At 45.7% G+C, this 22,668-nt stretch overlaps 2 pseudogenes across 2 annotated transcripts; both read right to left on the bottom strand.

The window, feature by feature from the left end:
• Positions 1-2,633: 2,633 nt before the first annotated feature.
• On the bottom strand, positions 2,634-3,987 carry LOC310780812 (interferon-induced very large GTPase 1-like; annotated as a pseudogene). The gene has a single exon. The product of its transcript is annotated as an interferon-induced very large GTPase 1-like (transcript).
• Positions 3,988-4,157: 170 nt separating this feature from the next.
• Positions 4,158-21,540, bottom strand: LOC310780811 (interferon-induced very large GTPase 1-like; annotated as a pseudogene). The gene is made up of 9 exons: positions 21,527-21,540; positions 20,223-20,301; positions 20,050-20,133; positions 19,533-19,674; positions 18,050-18,119; positions 17,840-17,941; positions 6,657-6,757; positions 4,621-6,488; positions 4,158-4,196 (listed from the first exon to the last, which is right to left on the bottom strand). The product of its transcript is annotated as an interferon-induced very large GTPase 1-like (transcript).
• Positions 21,541-22,668: the final 1,128 nt, after the last annotated feature.

Raw genomic sequence — 22,668 nt, 5'->3', positions numbered from 1 at the left:
AGTTTGATCACCACCAACAAAGTGCTTGCTTCCTCTTTAGTCATGGAAGGAGGGATCTTTGGGCTGATAATATAGCGTCTTGCTCTGGTCTGATGTAGGATGCATAGGCTGATGAGGACCAGCGGCCCAGTTGTTGAAGGGAGGCAGAGGACACCCCCTGCATGGCTGCTGATGTGGCTGCCCCGATCCTGAACGAGTGGCAGGAATAGTTCTCTGCAGGGATGTTGCATTTCTGGAGTGTTGTCTTGAAGTGATGGATGAACCAGGATCTCGTCATGTGATGATGGGGAGAAATGAGGAAAAGGGGGGCCAAGGGACTAGTTGGGGGCCTGATTTTAACGTATTGGATCATGGCCGAGAAGGGGCAGAAGGGAGATTGGATGCGAGCAATGATTATAGAGCAGGCTCCGCCTACTTTGGTATGTTTCAGGGAGATGCTATAGTGGTCGGGGTAGAATTTTAAATCGGAGAGTTATGTCGCGTGAGGGGTTGAACGTGGAGGGGGATGTGAACTCGCTGATTCTGAGGAACCCATAAAAAGCCAGGGAAAATACGCACTCTAAGAGGATGTCTAGAAAGGTGGAGTGAATGCCCTGTCTGAGGTGGGTTAGCAAGTGCCGTAGCATGGGGAGAGTAACGGGACGCCAGGAGTCGGGGGCAGATGGAAAAGCTTTTGAAATGCCTTTTAATAGTAGTTTAACAACTGGATTTGAAAATAGACTGGGAAATACCGGGTCTAGGCACCTGGCGTAAAATTGGATGCCTGCCACTAGGCTGCGAATGTATGGAGGGCGGAGGTGGCGAACATCTACGCAGAAAGTAATGAAGGCACATACTGTGGGAATTAGAACGGGGTGAACGGGCAGGTTGACGGAGAGGCAGAACGTGGCAAACATTCGCCAAGCCACATCGTAAGCTTTGATAGTGGAACTGGCCAATCCTTGCCTAATATAGGACTGAGCTGAGTGGAGTAAATGGGTGAGATGGGGATTGCGCTCTATGAGAGCGTGAGGGCAGAAAAGGAGGGGTGAAGCGTCGGAGTCGTGTCCGCTTCGGGGTAGTCTGCGGAACGCCTGGAAATTGAAACGGGAGAGGTGATCAGCGATTATGTTAATATGCCCGGGGATGTGCCTGGCGACCATGATAAAACTATGGGTGATGGAAAGCCAGGTTAGGCACCTGACGAAAGGATGGCCGGGGAAGATGATCGTCCTTTATTGATGATGGCGACTACTGCAGCATTATCGCATTTGACAGCTATCCTTTTACACGCCCAGAAGCGCCCCCATATGTGACAAGCAGCCACTATCGGGTACATTTCATATAATGCGGAGGACTGATCCAAGCCGGCAAACTGCTGCGGCCAAGTGCCAGCGAACCAGTGGCCTTGGTAGACCCCCCCAAGTGGGATATATGGCCTTCCGTATGCGGGGGAGTGGATAGCGGAGGCGAGGGAATTCATCGGGGGGATATGCACGGGGAGGGGAGGGAACTTGGCGCACACACCTGGATCCTGAAGCGGAGCTGGCTGGGCTGATGTCACGGGACGAGATGCCGGTTGAAAAGGGGAACACGCGCCTGGAACCTGGGGCGGGGCTGATTGGGCTGCTGCTGTGGGGAGCGGGGGGCTCCCGAGTGTCTTCAGGCGGGCATCGATGAGGGACCCGACCAGTGATTGAATGGTCGCAATCAGTGGATCCTGGAGGCTTGGAGGGGCTGGAAGCCTCGTAGCGTCCGCCGAGGAGCCGACGGTTTCTGTGCGTTTCGCTGGGGCTTTTTTGGAGACAGATTTCTTGGCTCTTTTGCCGTGGCCACAGCCTCCGAAGTGCTGCACGGACTTTGATCCGGGCGAGACGTCTTGGACCTCCGCGGGGATGGATTGCCTCTTGCGGCTGCGGCCCCTCGTGTGAGGAGCGTCCTCTGTGAAGCCCGAAGATGAAGCCTGGGGATCGGAGGTTTGCCCTGGGATGGTCGGATCGTTGATCGCGCTCTGGAGGAAGGCGTCCACGGCGGCGTTGACCGTATGAAGCTGCTGCTCGTCTTCAGACTCAGACATGATGATGGACTGAGTGAAGCTTTTGCTCTGGAGATGCTGGATGAATGCGGGATGCTGGCACAAGGTGAGTGATGACTGCACAAGTGTGATTTAAGCTGTGGTGATGGGGGCTTTATATAGTACCAGGAGAAGGGCATTTATGATGTCATAACTGACGTAATTTGGGCAACTGACGTCACCCTGCAAAGGTGACATCATAGAGAAGGTGACGTCGGAGATGGTGACGTCATTTAGTGACGTCATTTGGGCTGAGGGGTATGACAGCATGGGGTGCTCTACCTATGCCTTTTGGTCTTCCATGATTGAAATTCAGTCTAAGACTACACCTCTTTGTAGATACATCATATATGTATGTTCATGTTTTTTGTATCTGTTGGAGAGCTATTTTCGACATATTTTCCTACATTTATGGGTCTCTGGAACAAACAAGACATGGAAAGGTTCACTGCCTGCCAGGCTGCGAGCACAAGTTGGGCGTGTAGAGAATGCAGCACTCGATATTGATGCACGGGTATTCCGCTAGGATCAAAAAATATGTCATAAGATGAAAATATACTCCACTAGAAGTCAAAGGCTCTCACTTGATGCCAAATGGTTCTTTGAGGCTTTTCTTTGCTTGCTTTTTTGTAATGTAAGGTTTGTTCCAAGTTTGAGGAATATCAGCAGGCTCTGCCTTATACTCTTTGGCAAACTCCTTGTTGAACTTTGCCATCACATATTTCCAGTAGTCTGATGCCTCAACGCTTTTATCTGGAGGAATTTTCCAGTCAGGGAAGATGTTTTTGTATTTCTTGTAAGGGTGGAATTCATCATTTGTAGCATGGCAGGAGAATTTGCACCTTGTGACCACAAGAGAAGAACATATTTCAATGGTAAGTTTGTTACTACAAATGACTCTACCAAGACCCTGGGGCCGATGCACTGAAGCCCAGTGGTTAGTATGGGCTTTACTTCCTGCCTCACAAGGTGCTTTGCAGAACGGACACTGTTTACCACATCCAATCACCTTGGTGAAAAGATCGTTCAGGGGCTTGAAACGAAGTTGTCTGAGTTTCACTTGGATGTCTGTTTTTTCAAACGTCTCCCTAAGGGCTTGTCCCATCTCTTCCACACATGTTTTGAGACATTGAGCAAACTGCTCCTGGTTTGCATTGTTGAGTGTCATGAAAGCTCCCAGAGCATCCTGTGAAATGACCAGTTCATCACTAAGCTCACTGCAGATATGTTCAACAAATTTCACCAAGTTCCCATTCTTGCTGATTTGGGCCTTTGCGATAGCCTTATTTATACTCTTCATACTTTTGTTCAGATGTCGATCCTCCAACTCAATCTTTGTAGAACCCTTTGAGAAGTGTTCGACAATTTGGTCAAGTAGCCATTTCTTTACATAACCTTCACTTGAGCAAATGTACCTTGAATAGTTCTCAAAATCTTTCTTTGCAAGCAAATCCTTTAAAATTGAGTACTGGAAAAACGTTGGTGTGAGGAATTGCTGTGAATTTTTGCTTTTCAACATTTCCTCAATAATATCTGGACCCAAGGAACTGTTGACATAGGCTTCCACAGCTGGCTGTAAGCAGAGGTTGGTGAATTCTTCTGCTTTCTTCTGGCACTGATCTCGTGCATGGAACAGGTCTTTAAAATCAGCACAATACTTTTCTTTGTACTGATTTAGACATCTGTAAGGGTCATTCTCTTCTATGAAGTCGTCATGCATTTTCTGAAACTCTCTGGCTGCCACTCCACAGATGTGCTGTTTTAGAGAAACTTGAAAACCCAATATCGATCCTAAGCTCTTGATTTTTAGTCAGTCCATCGTCAATCATGTGTAGGATCTCCAGGATGTAATTGTCATGATAATTGGTTTTCCTTTCCACTTTCTCAGTCACAAACAGTGTGCAAGCAGCTATGATGCTGTCAGCCATTGCCATGCTGTCAGCAATTATCTGATCTTGGTTGTTGAGAGATGTACTCACTGTGGAGTAATATTGGTCATGGAATCCCTCCGCTGCATATTTGAAGGGCTCTTTTCCACAATCATGCAGTTTTCTCTTACTGACTAATTCACTGACGTAACTCCCCTTGGGTGTTAAATCTGTCCTCAGGTGATGATACACCTTAGCAAAGATGTCATAGATCTCTAATCCAACAAAGGAAAATTGATTCACCGTTTTATCCCACACCTTATCAAATTCTGTGTTTAGCTCTCTGTCTGTCATCTGGGCTTTTCTCTTACGGCATTCTGCAGTCAATCTTAACACTTTCTGTCCTAATTCCTTTGTGTGTCTCTTCTTGATTCTATCAAGTTCTATCATCCCCCGTCTGATTTCAGCTGCAGTGTCAAGTTGTTTAAGTACAGACCTCTGCATTTCACTTCGAAGGCTTTTTTCATTGTTAGCGAATTCTTCTCTGTATCCTTCTACTAGATGGACATGACGGTCTGGTTGCTGGTAGTACTGTGTCAAATTGTGTTGCAGAGTTTCCTCCCATTTCGACAGCTCTGAAAGAGCTTCACATTTCAAATAATTGAGAAAATCTCCCATGTCGGATATCTCTGATTTCACAGCAACTGTACCAAAGTTTGAAATTCTTGTTTCAGCATGGGCAAACCATGTGTACATATGTTTCTTGTACTCCCATTCCCATTTGTTGAACTCTGTGCACAGCCTCATGTAGGCATCAGCCACCAGGCTATTTCTGAAGCTGAAGATGAAGTTCTCATGTTTTACTGCATTCCACAGGCTTTTTGTCCACTCCATGAACTCCAAGACATTGTTAGCAGATGACTCACAATTTCCCAACATTTGGAGTATGTTCTTCTTGAGATCATAAACAGCCTCACTGTACCCTGCATTAACTGGCGCCATTCCACAGTCCAGGGATGTAACAGTTCCCAGTGCTTGAATTGTATTCCATCACATCAGTGAAGCTCCTGTTCTCCTCCTTATTTTCCATTTTGGCTGCTGCCTGGGTCATCTCATTCAACTGTTGCAACAGAAGTTTCCTGTCCCTTAAGTTCTTGTCATGGGCTGACACATCGGACACATTCTGGTGGACAAACTGACATTTGGGCCTTTTGCCCACCTCTTTCATCCTGAGAAAAGCATGGACTACAATTTGTAGGATGTCCCTCATTTCTGTTGAATTTTCCATTGCAATGTTGATTAATGTGATGTCACTCAGCCCCACAGCAAGGGTTGCAAGCTCATTGTCATGCTATCATCCAGCTGTGCCAGGTCTGGTGATTTCAGGCCTTTGGTGTCAATGATCACCAGGAAGTCAAAGTCCAATACCTCTTTGAAGTCCTCATTGATTCTGATGAGCAACATAAAGGCACCTCGAGTACATCTACCACTGCTGACTGCAAACTGCACTCCAAACATGCTGTTAAGGAGAGTGGACTTCCCTGTGCTCTGAACTCCAAGAACTGTGATCACCAGTATCTTGTTCTTTGGATGCACCAAAGCATTCAGCTCAGAGAGAACATCACTCACCCATCTCTGAGGTATGTTGGATGCATCTCCATCTACAAGCTCCAAGGGAAATCCATCAAGGAGCAATTCTGCACACATTTTTGGCAGATGCTGTAGTTGTTGACGTGATGGGTCAGTTTCTGGAAGGTAGACTGCAGCCTCATAGATTTGACCCATTTCACGCAAGAAGTGTTCAGTCCCCAGTGAGCTGGTGGAAAGTTGTCTGTCAAGGTCTTTAATTTCCTCTTGGTTTTCAGATTTCTGGCATTCCTCTTTGTACTGCTCCCTGAGCCCAGAAAGTTTTTCTCGAGACAGGTTATCAAGGTTAATTCGCATCCATTTCAGGAAATAAGACCTCTCTATCCCTGGGATGGATATTGCCTTTATGAAGCATGTCATTGCATTTGACATGGCATAACAGTTCTGCTGTTTCCGAAGTTGTGTTTTCTGTACTAGGAGATTACTTTTGTACTCTTCTATGTTTTCAGCCCCGGCTTTTTGAAGCCTACATTCTTCCTTCTCCAAACACGACAATTCTTTCCATATTTGGCCTTGCAAGGGGAGATGGGCATCTTTGTACTGTGGGATGTCTTGTATTTCTGCAGTGATGGCATCTGCATTTTGCTTGGCAGACTGACACTCTGGGGAATCCTCATCAACCAAGATTCCCAGTTGATGAGCGATATTAGCCATCTGCTCGACTCGCATCTTGGTCCTTGAGTTCTCAACTACATTCCTGACTGCTTTTTGGATCTTTTTGACAAAGTCTGCATCATTCAACTGTGTGGTCTTCAAAATGATGTTGTTGTTTCTCACGTTCAACCCAGATGCTACTTTTTTTAGAGTCTGCCAATTGAAATTCTTGCTCTGTTGGTTACCCACTAAGTACACCTCTGCATTTTGGTGGTGTGTCAGTAGCTTGTACTGAGAGTCCAACTTGTCAAAGAAGACAAAAACCGCTGTAGATGTCTGGCACAAGAAAGAGAATTGGGTTTCAAATGAAGCAATGTCCCCCCTGAGGTTAGCTACAGCTACTGGCTCAGCAAAAATGTCTATGTTTTTGTTCCCACAGGGAAGATACCAACTAATTTCAGCCAATCCATCTGATATTCTCCTTGGACTATCACCACACTCCATGTTGTGGTGAACAAAGGTGTCATGATACTGTTGGGAATTGCTCAGAAGCTTGTTGAGAGTCTCTGACTTGGACAAGTAGCAGTCACCCAGTCTCACAAAAGACACCATGGGAAGTTCAGAGAGAACAATGCTCTCTTCAATAAAGCCCTTGGATTCTGAAAGTGACTGAGGTCTGTACCTCTTAACAATGTCTCTCATGGCCCAGAGCATGAGTGTGCACTGGTTTGTGTCACTGTTAGGAAGCAGCAGAGGCACTGAAAACTGGCACATGGACATTTTCAACGCCATTTCCTGCTGTACAAAGCCATCAGAGCACAGAAAAAGAGCAGTGATAATGTCTAAGGGGTTTAACATGTCACCTGAGTTTGGACTGTTGAGCAGATTATCCAAATCAAAATCTGTATTCCCAGAGGAAGCATCACAGTTTGACTCACATACTGATGTACATTTCACATTTCTAGCTGTCACATTAACCATCATTAACTTCTTCAGAAAACACCATGGAAGATCTGAAAGACACTTAGCAGAATCATCAGCAATGGTCTTCTCATCAATCTGAAGTACTGTGCTCAGCGATAGCTTCTCTGTGTAGTGTTGCTCCAGCCCCAGATGTTCCAATACGATCTCCAAAGGTGTCTCTGTGAATATGAATATAACACAGAATAATTTTAACCCCATTTCCATTAGTTGTTTTAAGTTTCTTACTATTCATCCACCACTGTTTTATTTCACTTCATTTCATTTTATTTAATTTTATTTAATTTTATTTAATTTTATTTTATTTAATTTTATTTAATTTTATTTAATTTTATTTAATTTTACTTAATTTTATTTAATTTTTTTTAATTTTTTTTTTTTTTTTTTTTTTTTGTTATTTGTTATTCTCTCTTGTTTTTGTTTATATTGTATGTTTTTGTTGTAAATAGTTGTTAATATTGGTTGAATTTCTTAAGAGACCTTGCATAAGCGCATGAGGGTTTCTTGTCTCTTACCTGCACAATATTTTCATCCACTTGTTTCTTTCACTTGTTCTTGATTTTACTGTGTATTAATCAATTAAGGAACTGTACTGTATGTACATGTATGTAGCATACAGCCAGTTTACCAGAGCCTGCAACTCCCTATCGGGGAGCTCTTTCGAGACTCAGGAAGAAGAATGAATGAAGGCTGAGTCTCATGTCGAGGCTTTTGAAGTCAGCAACCTATGGTTTAAAACATACAAGTTGAGACTTTTTATGGAAACATATAAAGATGTTTTATGAATAGTATTTAGGTAGTTCAGCAGCAGAGCGAACCACTTCCAAACATGAGATTTTACATTCACAAAGTGCTTCTTGGGAGATAATATGAATTCCGAATTGGAAAGTAGCTTCTAACGATTCGTAAGGTTTGTAAATTATGTTCTGGCGGCATTTAATTTTCTGATAGGCAGGGCCACATTTAAGATTAGTTGCCAGATTGCTGAATGGAGTTTGGTGTGACTGCCTACTAGCCTAGCCGTGAGTCGTGTTACACCACAGTGCATTGCGCTGGCAAGCGCCGCTCACCCACGCTCAGGGGCGTCATACAAGCCAACAATCTGAGGGGGTGACCTCTGGTGCCACCCATGGGGCGGCGCCGGATTTTTGGTGGCGCACGAAGTGTGGCACCCCAAAAAATTTGTGGGGTTGGAAGCCAGATTTAGAGGAATATCTCATTTTAAATTAACAGACTGAGCAGGTGTAACCATAAGGCTATTTTCCAAACTGCTCAGCCTCCTGGAAAGATCCATAATCACCAGACTAAGTACATTGCCACTGCCCAGGCTCAATGGACTTGACAAAAAAGGGAGACCACACGTTTCAAAGCAATGTAACACAATGTTTATTTTGGCTGATATTGCCTTTTCAGAAGGTAGAAATGTTTTCTCTTCCATTAGTCTCATCTAGTGTCCTCTAGAGCATGGGGTTCCCAACCTTTTTTGTGCCAAGGACTGGTAGATACATGGGAAAAAGAGTTGCGGACCGGTTGTCAATTTTAATGGTTTTAGTTATATATATTTACTCACCAGGTGGCGACAAAGGGGAAATAACAGCCTTTTGTGTTGTACTGTATGTAGCCTATACAGTATTTATGTTTTTGTTTTAACTACAAACATAAATAAACGTCAACTTGAAACTATGTTTCAACTACCACACAGCCTATAATATTATAGCCTATGTTTATAAAAAAAAAAAAAAAAAATTGGAGGGGGCAATTGCCCCCTCAGTTACAATGGGCATGACGCTTCTGCAGCCACGCTTACATCATGTGCCCCAGCCGTATTAAATTATTTTATTGTGTGTGTAAAAAAAGTATATATATATATATATAATGTGTCCTGGTCACTGCAATACCGCCTCCTGATGCAATAACTTAGGAGACATATCGTAATTGGGCATGGGGATGCTGGTGTATGAGGTGTATATAAGGGGAAGAAGCCCTTACACTCTAAACCTTCAACATTATTCGACGCCTACTCAAAACATGTTTATTACAGATTACAGCATCTCAGATTTTCAGATGATGTGTACCACTTCTATGTGGCATGCTGTTGCTGACCTGCTATCTAACTCTAAAGATCCCCCCCCCCCAAAAAAAGGGACAAAAATGGGTCTGGTAGGGAGGGGTAGAGTGGAAAAGGTGAATGTGTGTGGCATTTGTCATACTTGCTTTTATGAAGAATTGCTTTCATAAAGCACTTTGCATCTTTTATAAGTGCTAACAAAAAGTGATTCATAAATTATAAATAATTATATGATCAAAGTAGTATTATCATTATCATGCAAATAACTTACTTGGGTGGAAAGTTATCACAGGCTTGCTTATGGTTCCGTTCTTCAGTTGTGTTGAAACATTGAAGGAGTATCTCACCCCTGGACTCAGGCTGCCGACTGTCAGGCTGTTGGTGTCTGTTGTCAGCTCTTGGACAGTTTCTCCTTCACAGCAACAGGTCACGATGTAACCTCCCACTTCACCAGCAGGGGTCCCTCAACTCAGATACATTGATTCACTGCTGACCTGATGGACCGCTATCTTCTCAGGAGGGACAGGGTCTGTGACAAATAAAATAACAAGCCTTTACTCCAAAGTGTAAATTCACTTTTTTCATCTCAAGGGACATTCTAATGGGACACTTCCATGCTTCATTTCTGCCTTATAGTCACAAGAAAACATGTTCCTACATCTATGTTATATAATAGGGAGCCATAACTTGGTTGATGCACTGACTTCGTATGCCACTTGCTCTGGGTGTCAGCTAGGACTCTAGATTGACTCTTGCTTTTAAGTCAGATGTATTTATTCATGCATCAAAAATGAACATGCAGATTCACAGTTGAGTACAGTACACAACATAGGGCACATGAAAGATTGGGTAGACCCAAAAGAAGCAAGATATGCGTATAGTAGGGGACCCAAGACATCAAACAGCAACGAGACAATACAGTTATGCACATTCACATCCACCCATCCATCCACCCCCCCAACACACACCCTCACACACACACACACACACACACACACACAGGCGCTGACTGCATAATCGGGCACGTCGGGCAAATGCCCGGTGGCCTGGCCTGGCCTGGCCTGAGAAAAAAAAAAAAAAAAAAAAAAAAAAAAAAAATTGGTGCTGCAGTCAGGCCACTCACTGAACAGCAGGCCAGGCGCCGCCTACTGGTTTACTAGTGGTTTTATTACTTTATTCATGGTTAAAGTGGGTGCATCTCATTGTAAAATTGGACTCGGCCCAAATTGGGCTTCAAACGGCCCAAATTGGGCTTCAAACGGCCCAAATCTGGCTACAAACGACCCAATTTGGGCTTCAAATGGCCCAAATCTGGCTTCAAATGGCCCAAATTGGGCTTCAAACGGCCCAAATTGGGCTTCAAACAGCCCAAATTTTTCGCCGGTGCCCTTCGGACGCCGGCACGCGCGTCAGCCCGTATCGGTCTGGCCTGCTTGGTATCTAATGCCCGACCTGAATTAGGATCCCAGTCCGCCCCTGCACACACACACACACACACACACACACACACACACACACACACACACACACCAGATACATAATACAATTTAAGTCAACATTGCTCATTACAACATACCTCAGCCAGACAAGTGATTATTACACATATGTGGGCAGTCATTTCTTTCATCTTCTTTTTTGAAAGATGAAAAGGACTGTGACATTTTAATGAAACCATCAAGCTTGTTCCATATCTGCATATGATACTCTAGTATCATATGCTAGTGCATTTAATTTTTAGTTTTTTCCTTGTAATAAGATTTTTTCCCCTGGTATCATATGTGTTTGATTGATTGAATTATTTATTGAACAGAAATAAAAGCATACAAACGCATACATTTCCAACTATGTCAATGGGACAGGCACAAGAAAGCTCAAGAGCTTGTTTCCATTGTGGTCCCAGCATTGTGTGCAGGGGGACGAGCTCACATAAACGAGAGTTGATCCTGTTGATGACCTGATAAATTGCGCAAGCGTTGTGGTAAATATTGCACTCAGATACCCTCAGGAGACGCGTAGAAGAGTGAGCCAGTGGGAGCAATGAACTCAGACCAGGATATTGCACGTATAATTTTATTTTGTAAAAACTGAAATTTTATGAGATGACTGGGAAATGTATTACACCATATGATATTGCAGTAGTTGGTATGTGGTTCGAAAAGGGATCTACAGTATATAGAGCTGTGATCCTCACTATTTTTTCCATGAGAGCCACACATATCTGGGCAAAGTCAAGAGGAGAGCCACTTTTACCGCAAAACACCAAAACCACACAGTGAGGGTTTAGTTTAGTTTTAGTTTATTAGATGATGAAATCAATTATAACAAATGTTAGAAACAATTATAAAAATCATAAAAACATTCAAACCGACTTGATAAAAAATTATAACTGTGATGAAAACATTTAGACCGACTTGATAAAAACAAATATATATATATAAAAACATTCAGATGTTTTCATAGATGTCCAGTCTCTCTCTCTCTGGGATGCAGCTCCACAGCTCAGTAAACAGTAGGGGTGGGAATCTCTAGACACCTCACGATTCGATTCGATTCTGATTCAGAGGGCTACGATGCAATGATAAAATGCATCTTGAATTGATGCATCACTTTTTTTTCAATACATGATTTATTTTTTCTCACTGTGTGACTACTTTTAATATAAAGTGCATTTGGAATTGCATTGTAATGATCCATAATTAAAATAGCCACCAGGTGGCACTCAGGGTTCCAAGCATGAAACAGAGCAACAGGAAAAGCAGATTGCTGCTAGACATTGGCTGAGTTTCCCAACAAAGAAGCTTCTTAAGAGTTAAGAAGCTTCTTAAGGAGTTAAGAAGGCTCCAAAGAAGTGTTTCCCAAACGCCTTCTTAACAGAAGAGAAAAATAAAAAAAATAGAAGGCTCTTAAGAAGCATCTTAAGATGGTGGCCTTAAGCTGTCCACCATCTCGATGTGAGAGGTCCTCTGCGGCCCACTTGATGGCACTCTGAGCCCACCAGTGGGCCACGACCCAGTGGTTGAGAAACACTGTTGTAGAATAACCTAATCGTGGTCAACTTCTTCTATTAAACATTATTTATTTCAGACATGGACTGCAGTTCAAATTGCTTTATATACACAGCATACAACAAAATTGCGAGAAACACTACAGAATTTAAGCGACCTTGGGTTCTGTGAAAGGTGCTATATAAATCCACAACATTACAAAAGGAATCCATTCTGATTAGAGCAATATAGCCTACGGTAAAACATTTAAAACACATTTAAAGTAACCATACATAGAGGGGAGATTTTCAAGTGTTCCCCAATTTTAAACACTAAAGGGTGCATGAAAGAAAGGAAACAGGGAAAAACACAAGAGGAACAGTGGACACAAGTATCTCCTTTTGCCTGATGCGGCTGGATCTGCCAGTGTTTTGTCATTAAGAAGGTGTTAAGAATGCCCCAGACCCTTCTTACAAAACCTTCTTAACGAAAGATCATCTTAGCGCTAAGAAGCTTTTGGGAAACGCAGCCTTCTTAACGGAAGATAATTTTAGGCTAAGAAGCAATCGGGAAACACGTTGGCTTTGTTGGCTTCTTACGGGAGCCTTAAGAAGGGTCAAAGAAGCTTCTTAGCGCTAAGAAGCTTTTGGGAAATGCATGCCTTCGTAAAGAAGCAATTGGGAAACGCGTTTGCTTCTTAAGGGGGCCTTAACACATTGAGTGCCACAGCGCTTCAGTAAAATTGTCTGGAGCCTGTGCCAGATTCACTTCCATTCAGTTGAAAACAGCTATAGAATTTTTTCTATTATGGCTATATTAACGGGGCTGGACTTTAATGAAACATTGAACACTCCTGCTTCTTCCAAAGAAGAAATTTTGTTTCTAGACAGTTCCATTATGAAATTACAGCCTCTCAAAAAAGTGCACTTTCAAGGGTTTTCTGTCGTTTTTTTTTACTTTCCAAGATATAGGCCCTTTTATGAATACCTTTTGCACTCTAATTTCGAGCACATTCACTGACTCTGGCTGGTGTTTTCTGATGTGGTGGCGTGTGGTGTGGTTTCTGTGCAGCCTGTGTGTCACACACCCCTCTCCCCCCCCCCCCCCCCCCTCCCCCCTCCCCCCTCTCCCCTCTCCACCTCTGAGCTGCGGGCTCCTCCCACACGCACAGAGTTTGTTTTCTCGTTTTTGCCCCGGACAGATCCCAGCGCGCATCATTTCCTTGATGGGCAAACGCGACTGAACGAAAAGGCATGGCCGTTCGGCTTCGGATGCTGGCTTTCTAGGAAATCGTGTGGAGATAGATAGAAGCATAAGAGCTCAGTTGTGAGCGCGGATGCAGCCGAGCCCACTCTCCGCTGTAGGCAGAGCAATATATACGGCGCTGGCAGAAAGCATGCATCGGTTTCCACTTTCTCCGCTGTCTCCTGTACAAAGTAAAGGATCTGAGGTGGGTGGAGCAGCCCCTGTGACGATGTTTAAGGTGGCGCCGTGTGATCCCTTGAAGGGATTCATGCTCACTGGCTAGGTACGACCTTAAACAGCAGAATTATGGAATAATATGAATTATGATTTTAGGACGTCCACAGACGTCCTTGGCACTCCTCGTTACTTTTTTTTAGGACGTCCACAGACGTCCTTGGCACTGAATGTGTTAAGAAGGGTTAAATTAGCTTCTTAGCGCAAAGAAGCTTTTGGGAAACCCATTGTTGGTAATGAGCCAGAGAATATCGAAAATGTATTTTGACATTTTGAGTGATTTGGTTACTTTCATCTCCGTAGTACACCATGGTGAATAATGATCAAACAAAAAAATAAATATTTATTTTTATGGTTTTAGTGGAATGCCACTGTAGAAAATAGAATGTTGTGGAATGTTTAAAGCCATTTTCTCATGTTTTATTTTTAGACACAACAGATTAAAATACTCATAACGTTTGATCAATTAAACAGTTATAAATAGCAAATGTACTAGGTTTGTAACAGATAGACCCTGCAAGTTAGGTGGGTTTTTACGCGACGGCTCTGCATGCCACGCCGCAGCGATATAAATCTTGACCCTCGTTATTACGTTCACATTTTGAGTAATGCTTTAAAGCCACAGTTTCACTATTATGTAATCTTAACATAAAAACGAGTATTTTGATACAATGTTTGCTGCTTTGTTCGTTTGTTGAAACATCTTTTTCTCCTCCAACGTGCATCAGTGAGGCTATTTTCTTGTTTAAATGACATTAGTTTGAAATATTTACCCGGAAGTTTCAATTTAGTTTTTGCTCAGCCATGAGCGAAGAAGGGAGAAGGGAGGGAGAAGAGACAACCTGCAGCGGTGGACAAACGTGGGTTGAGAGTGCGACATAAAAGTTTAAAAGGTGATGCTGCTGCTGCTACCCCCTGCTGCTTTCCTGGTAACAAAAACACGTGTACTAGTGGGACTTTTGATGTATAAGATGAGGGTTAGGGATTGGGAAAAAATGCAGGTCAGGGTGTGCTAGGGCTTGTAGCTTAATGGGAAAGCTATTTGCCTTCCAATCTGAGGGCTCTGGTTCAATTCCCTGTTAAACCACACACATTTTTATAAAGCATTATGGTTAGACATTAGGGTTAGGCAAGTACAACAATGTGGTTAGGGTTTGGTTATGGTCGTGGTTAGATAAGAAAACCCTAACCCTAATATTAACCACATCTTTTTTACTTGCCGCATGTTTTCAGTTAGAAGCAGTTGCGGCGACCAATCAAATTGGTTCGGGGCGTGTTCATCCCGGCCCATACTAGGAAAAAAATATGATCCGGGAACGATAATAACATGGCCACACACAAGCTCGTAAGCTGCAAATACGCCAGACTCTGAAACAAATTGCACCATCCAGTGGTGTGTACAGGTGCCGAGGTGAATCCGGTGGCAGGCCGGAGGCACGATGAGATTGTAGCTGCCTGCACGCAGATACGACATCAGTGGCACTGAGACACATTGCATCTGTAGTGGTGTGTGTCAGCACTGAGGCACCATGAACAGGATATGGAGGTCGGTCTACGTGAGTTGAAATTCAGTTTGCGGCATATGACTCCATATGTGAAACGAGAGCTCAGTGGGGACATACAGCCAAGATGCCAGCTGCTGCTATGATTCGGCCAGAGAGGAAGGTGAGCTAAAATCTTCGCTATATATACTAGGATGAAACTGGCGATGACTGACATCATAACTGACGTCATACATCATAACTGACGTCATACTTGACTGACGTCACGGGCTGATCAGATATGGGCTGGTCCTTTTTTTTTACATCTCCCTGGCCTACACAGAAGCCATTACAAGAGCAACAGTCATTTGATAAGACTCAGCATAGCAAGTTGCAGGAATGGGATGATGACACTGCGCCCCCACTTGGTCATGCCAAACCACTACTCTTGGCTGCTCTGCCTGCTGAGGCCACCCAAAACCCTGGACTCCCTCACTCCGACTGGCAGGACAAACTTAGACTGAGCAATTGTGATGTCATCGGTGAAGATGTCATCAATGAGTGTCATCAGTGATAATGTCATCGGGGTGACATCATCAGCAATATGCTAAAGCACTGATGATGATGCTAATGAGGTCATAGACACTGATGATGTCACTTCACAGTCACACAGTGTTAGGATGACGTCATCATTCCTACGTTGACATCGTCATTCCTACTATGATGTCATCGATCACTGATGATGTCATGATCCACCTGTGATCCACCTGTGTCTCCACCAAGTGTCTCAATCATGCCTTCCGATGGCCTCGCTGGTGATGTCATAACACATGTGATGTCATAACACAGGTGATGTCATATTCGGGTCTATAAGGGCCTGCTCCTGCAGGCCTTGGCCAGTGATTCATAAATTCACATCAAGGATTATACCAATCTCTGCAACGTCTGCAACCTGCAACTTCTGCAACTTCTGCAATCTCTGCGACCGTTCCCAAACCTCGAACTGTGCAGCCCCAGCCATCAAGTTCCACAACACCCCAGCTTCTCAAGACCTACCAAGTTCCCCGTGGCCCCCAACTACCCGCGAATAGATCCCCATGTCTGACACCGATCCTGACAGTATGAATCACTCAGAAATGGATCTAGCGGGCAAATTTCTCACCCCAATCAAGGAGGAGGCCCCCAATCACTCTAAAGCGGATCTAGCGGACACACTTCCGCCAGTCAAGGAGGAAGCTCCCGAGACCCCAGTTTCCCCGCCGGCCACGTCAGGTGGTCCACCAGGCGACACCTTCCAAACAGCACTGATTTCTACTATTTCTGACCTGGGTGCGCGACTCGCGGAGACGCAACGGGGGCAGGCGCTCTACGCGAACATCCTTCGGGACGTGCTCGACGGCCAGAGGGAGGCAGCTTTCAAGGCTTCCCAAGCCGATGATCGGCACGCCCTCCTGGTTGGTCGATCCTGTCCTCCTGATGGCTGGGGCCATCAGTACTCGGACTGTTGCAATTTCTGATCCGAATCGCAAAAATGGATTACTTCTGGGAGATATTACTGTCGCTGAGCCGAAGTGTTTAAAATTGAGGACCAAGGACTAGACTCGTGTGCGGAATGTTGTTGATCGCTGCACCCACCGGGAAAAACCCAAACAACTGATTTAATCTGGACTCCCCCCACCTGTTATCAGCCGTCAAGGACACTAACAGCAAAACTCTCCAGAAGCTTTGACTGCAACTTGTGCTCGCAACATCCACCCCCCCCCCCCCCCCCCCCCCCCCCCCGCCCTGACATCTGATGCCTGACCTTTGGACTGGAAAAACTGCCATCTCTACAGCAACCGCTGTGTTTCAGCTAGGGGGGGGGGGGGGGGGGGGTCAGACTTCACACACACACACATGGACCCTAAGGACTCATAGGCCAACACACATGGTCACGCACGCACTCCCCCAAACCCCCCCTCCTCTTCCCCCACCCAAACCCCCCGCCTTGTTAGCCCTGTTCTTGCATCATCCCCCCCCCCCCCCACACACTTTTCCTCCGATACATCCAGCTGGCACTGATTGACAGCGAGCTACTTGACAAGCTAGTTTGCAATGGTGGCGCTGTGCACGCGGCGACCCGGCTGAAGGCAGCAGATGGTCTTTTGGAATCTGTACATATTGCAACAAATGTATATGTATTGTATAATATTGAAGTGTGCCTTTATTACTTTTTCAAACTAGTAATAATGTATTACAATTCTGAAGTGTGCCTTTATTACTACTCTCAAACTAGTAATGATGTTGTAATAACCACTACTGCCTGATGTGAACCAAAGTGCCCTTCTGGGACATGTATTAAACTGATTGAAACTAAATTGATTGATTGATTCAGACCCCCAAAAGTGTCGGATTTTAGATAGAGCTGAGTTGAGCGTGAGCTTGACGGAGGTCATAGAGATTGTTATGGATGTAGGAACGGTATGCTTGAGATGACCAGCGGCCGAGGATCTGGATGGTTTGCTCAGAGATACCCGATCTGGCTGCTGTGGATGCTGCACCGATGCGGAAGGAATGGCTTGAGTAGTGTTCAGAAGATATGCCTGATATTTGCAGGACTCTGCTTTTGAAACCAGAAACGGTTGGCCACCCTTCCCGTTTCAGTGAGGAAGAGTGGGTGTTTAGGTGATGCCTCGGCAGCATACCTGGAGTTGATGTACTTGGTCAGGGGTTCAAATGGGCTGAGATAAGAGTTGAGGCGGAAAAGGTAGATGGGAGAAGACATTCCCATCTGGTCTGTTTTGCTTCTTCGGAGCAAGTATATCAGAGAATCAGAGGTGTGAATGGTGATGTCTGATAGACGGGGATGACGAGATGGATCGTAGACGGATGAAGTAGGTGCAAATTCAGAACACCTAAGGAAGCCGAAGAAGGCCAGCAGGAACATGGCTTCTAGAGTTAGGTCGATGGTAGGAGACATGTAGCCTGAGTGTAGAGTATGGATGCAGAGGCTGAGAAGGTCAGAAGTGAGTGGCAAGCGTCTGGCCGGGAGAGCAGGTTCCCGTTTACGCAAGCCTTTGATTAGCATGCTGACATGGGAGTGAGAGGTTGAAGGACAATGGAGGCTGGTGACTAATTCGACGAAGAAGTTGATACCCACTAGGTAGGTCTGAATGGTGGAGGAGCGGATCTTTTGGACTGAACGTGAGTGGGTAATAAAATTACATATGGACATGACATCGAGAGAGGGAAATGGCAACTGATAGGCGGCATGGTAAGTTTTGAAGCACTTCCAGTCGGTCAGGTAAACTGAGAGAGTTCTGGGAGAGATTAGTTGTATGTTGTGGCGGAAAACGGTGGGACTGGTATGGGATGGATATCCGAGTCCGGAGCCAAGCGCCTGAATTTCTGGAAGGCAAAGCGAGACAGAGAGTCAGCAATGCTGTTGTGATGACTGGGAATGTGCGCTGCACGGAGGATGAATTGGTGACGAGCAGAAATCATAATGAGCCTGCGCATGAACTGCATGATGGCGGGAGAACGTGAACGGCCTTTGTTGAGGATCTCGACAACCGCGGTGTTGTCCGAATGAATCAGTATGGATTTTCTGGACCATTCGTGCCCCCAAAGTATGGCAGCTATGATGATTGGATAAAGTTCATGCAGTGTCGATGACAGGGACTCTGAGTCGAGAGATTTGATCTCTGGGGGCCAAGCGGAGGCAAACCATTTCCCTCACATAATATACACTGAAACCGATGGAGGGAGCTGCATCTGTGTATAGCTGTATGTCTTCTGGCTGAGTGATGAAGTCCTCATAGAAAAATGAAATCCCATTCCAGGAGGATAGGAAGTGTTGCTACATTCGCATTTCCATCTTGCAACCGTCATCGAGAACAACTCTATCGTGAAGAGAGGGGGCGGCTGCAGATTTGGTCAGTAGATTGGACAGAAACGATTTTGCTTGGGGAATTATGCGAATAGCATAATTGAGGTGACCGAGGAGGGCTAGCAGCTGTCGTTTGGTGCACCGATCTGCCAGAAGATCATTTGACAGAAGCAAGGTGATGCGCTGGATTTTCTCCAGGGGCAGAGATGCCTGGAATGAAACTGAGTCTAGGGTGATGCCTAGGAACTCAAGTGATGTGCTGGGTCCTGAAGTCTTCTCTTCTGAGAGAGGGACGCCGAGATCGGTGAAGGCGTTGACTAACGTGGTAAGCCCGTAGCAAGGAGGAAAGGCTGGTGGAGTGACGACAAGAAAGTCATCAAGAAGATGGATGAGATAGGGAAGCCTGTGGTTGTTAATCAGGATCCAGCACAGAGCTTCGGAGAGACTGTCAAATATTTTGGGACTGCTTTTGCAGCCAAAGGTGAGGCGCACTGAGAAATAAAATGCACCTTTCCAGCAAACTCCGAAGAAGCGCCAGAAGTCTGGATGGATCGGCAGAACTTTGAAGGCTCTCGTTATGTCTGCTTTGGAGAGCCATGCTCCGTGTCCTGCTAGACGGATGAGGGTGATAGCATGATTGATGGTTGCGTACTGCATTGAGAAATATGGGCTAGGGATGACACTATTGATACTTGGAATGTGAGAGCCATGTGGGGAAGACAAGTCAATAATCAGCCTCTTTTTCCCGGAGAACTTCCGAGTGGCGACACCTATTGGACTGATGCGATACTTTGAAAAAGGAGGATTGTTGAACGGGCCTATCATAAATCCTTCCTTTACCTCCTTAGCCAATAAGGTGTCGACAGTATCTGGTTCCGTGAGAGCAGACTGGAGGTTATGACAGATGTGGGAATTCTCAGGGAGTACTTCGATACCGGGGTGGAAACCATTTGTGAATCCGTTGATGAGAAAATAGACAAACTCTTTGTCAGGATGGTTTTGAAGAGCGTTAGCTAGCGCGTTTACCTTAACAGGTGTGGCGAGGTGGTGTGCTTTCCAGCTGTCTGCAGATGTAGTTGTAATCGGGTTGGGTTGTGAGGGCAGACGGACCTGGCGTGTGCACCACCACAGAAGGAGCAGATATGCAGGAGGCGGCAACTGGACATCTTGCAACCCAGATCGTTGAAATTGTTGCATACCATCCTGCCTCCTTGGTAGAGAACCGGCCTTCCTCTTTTGTCATTTCCCTTAGGCCGAGGGCCATCGGGTTTTGACTGCCTAGGAAAAATGGAAGGTGGGGGTGCCGCTGATGAAAGACGGTTAAAGACTGGGGTGGTGCCGGTAAAAGAGGGACGTATGGTGGTGCCAGTAAAAGAGGAATGTGAACGGGGTAGTGGGGCGCTTACTGTGCATGCTGTGGCGGGGTGAGAAGGGGCTCCGCATAACTCACAAGAGCGAGATGCGGGCTGCAAAAATGCGACAGTACAGTTCGGAGTCGAGGGCCCCCCAGTATGTACCTTGGTTAAATTGTTGTAAGTGGCCGGCAGCCTGGTTAGCAAAGAGAACGCGGTAAGAGTAGAACCCTGTCCCTCCCTATGTGGAGCAAATGATATCCCGGTAAAGGGAAAAAGCCAAGGCAAATTCTGCCATAGTTAGATCCTTAGCTCTTAAAGGAGTTGGATCGCGGAGCTGCACGACCCCCGAAAATGGTCTGCATCTCCCTGGTCAGACTAGAGTCTGCGTGACATGGTTGAAGGAGCTGAGCTAGATCAACATAATTACCGGTGAGTATTTGATGGCGTACTGCAGAAGAAACGGGAGAAGGGCAATTAAGTGAGGAAACTGGTTGGGTGGATGGCACCACTGTGGCTAGAGTGTAGTTATTCACACTGGGGAGAAACACATTAGGGTGATGGGGAAAGGAGGGGTTGGGAGGGGGGAAGGGAGGGGGGTAGGACAGACCAGTTGGAAAAATCTGAGGTTGAAGCTGGTTAAACTGTGGCGGGGCCCCTGGAGCTGCTGCTGCTGCCACCACGTTGGCTGAGAAAGAAAAGGGGGGAGCAGAAGCTATGTTGCTTGGATAGCTTGAAGGAAGAGTAGAGGAAGGGATGATGGGATGTGAGGATGTGTGTGTACAGGGATGATTTTGTGCAGCATCCAAAGACAGGGAAAATGGGGGAGCTGAGGTCAGCTGAGAGAGGTAGGGAACATAGGGAGCAGGCACATAGACAGGGTAGGACCAACTTCCGCGGCCGATTTCGACCATTTCCGCTGCTCTAATCTTTTTCTAATTGGTCCCATTGGATTCCTCGTCAAATTCTACATAAGAATAAGTTGTTTTAAGTCCTTAAATCATTAAATTCGTTAATGTAATAACTAACTTTTGTTATTTTCGGAATAGTATAAATAGCAAACTGGCGTTTTCTCTCATTAGGCTGCTGTACTCTCATAGAGCAACACCCTGTTCGTTTTGCTCCTGCTATATCTCATTGCTCTTGCTTACCTGCTGTCCCCCATACCCTGTGCATTGTCTCTGTCCCTGTTTGTGTCCCCATACCCTGTTTGTAGACCCTGTTTGTTGTTTTTACATCGTTTTTGTCACAGTTTGTCCTTGTTTGTTCTGTGTTTTGTGTTGATTGTTCATCGTTGGATTAGCTATTGAAGCATGGCACACACTGAGTGGCAGTTTGGTGTAGCGGCTGCTGCCAACACAGAGGCGCTGCAGGGGGCGTACTCTGCATTTGGAGATGCTGGGGCCTTCCTCTATGCAGAGGATGTGTTTGTGCCCCTCCACCCAGCATGTCACCCCACTCCCACTGACCTGAGGGTCAAATACGATGTAGATGGGGCCGTGATTCAGCTGAGCCTTTTGAACTCGCTGAAGTCACGGCTCCACTATTTGTACCTGCCAGACACAAGAGCGCAGCATGGTGCCCGTAGGCACTGGCCTGTCCACATCAAGCTGACAGAGCTGTCTGATGATGTTTTGAAAGAGTGGACCCACGTCCACGGAGTGCAGCTTGCCTTCGTGGACGGGGGTTGGATGCTCCAACTGTCGGTGGTGCCGGCCGACAAGATTAGGCCACCTTTCGTGTTAATGACAGACGGGCAGGCCAAAAAGATAACAGAGGAGGCAGCAGTGGAGGTGGCAATGCGGATGGTGGCTCACATGAGGGGGGTGAAAGACCAGGTAAAGCGCCTTCCCACCATCCAAAAAAACAACCTCTCAAACCTTGCAAAAATGAGGGTGTGTGCAGGCGACCAGACCATGATCTTGCGATACCTGGACAAGGTGATTGATGCCACCCCGCTCCCTGCTGGTCTCGTGTTTCTTCGTACTCTACAACAGTTCGGGCAGAAGGAGGAGGCGCCCCTACACATAGATGACATGTTTGAACACATGTTCCACATTGAGGCAATCACAGTGCATGTGGCCACATCGATCCACCACCCTAACAAGGAGGTGGATTTGATGTGGTCACGTCATGGCATAAACAGGGTGTGTGGCAGCAGGGGGAAGACACACATACAGTATGTCAATCCACGAGGCTGCCAACTTCCAGTCCGCGCTGGATAATAGAGCCCTAGACCTGGATAGGAAGCTCTGGAATGTGTTAAAGGTTGGCCATGGCAGCCTGACATACG

This window comes from Poromitra crassiceps, assembly GCF_964638095.1.
Source record: "Poromitra crassiceps genome assembly, chromosome: 8".
Lineage (NCBI taxonomy): Eukaryota > Metazoa > Chordata > Actinopteri > Beryciformes > Melamphaidae > Poromitra > Poromitra crassiceps.
This window is presented reverse-complemented; position numbering and strand designations above follow the sequence as displayed.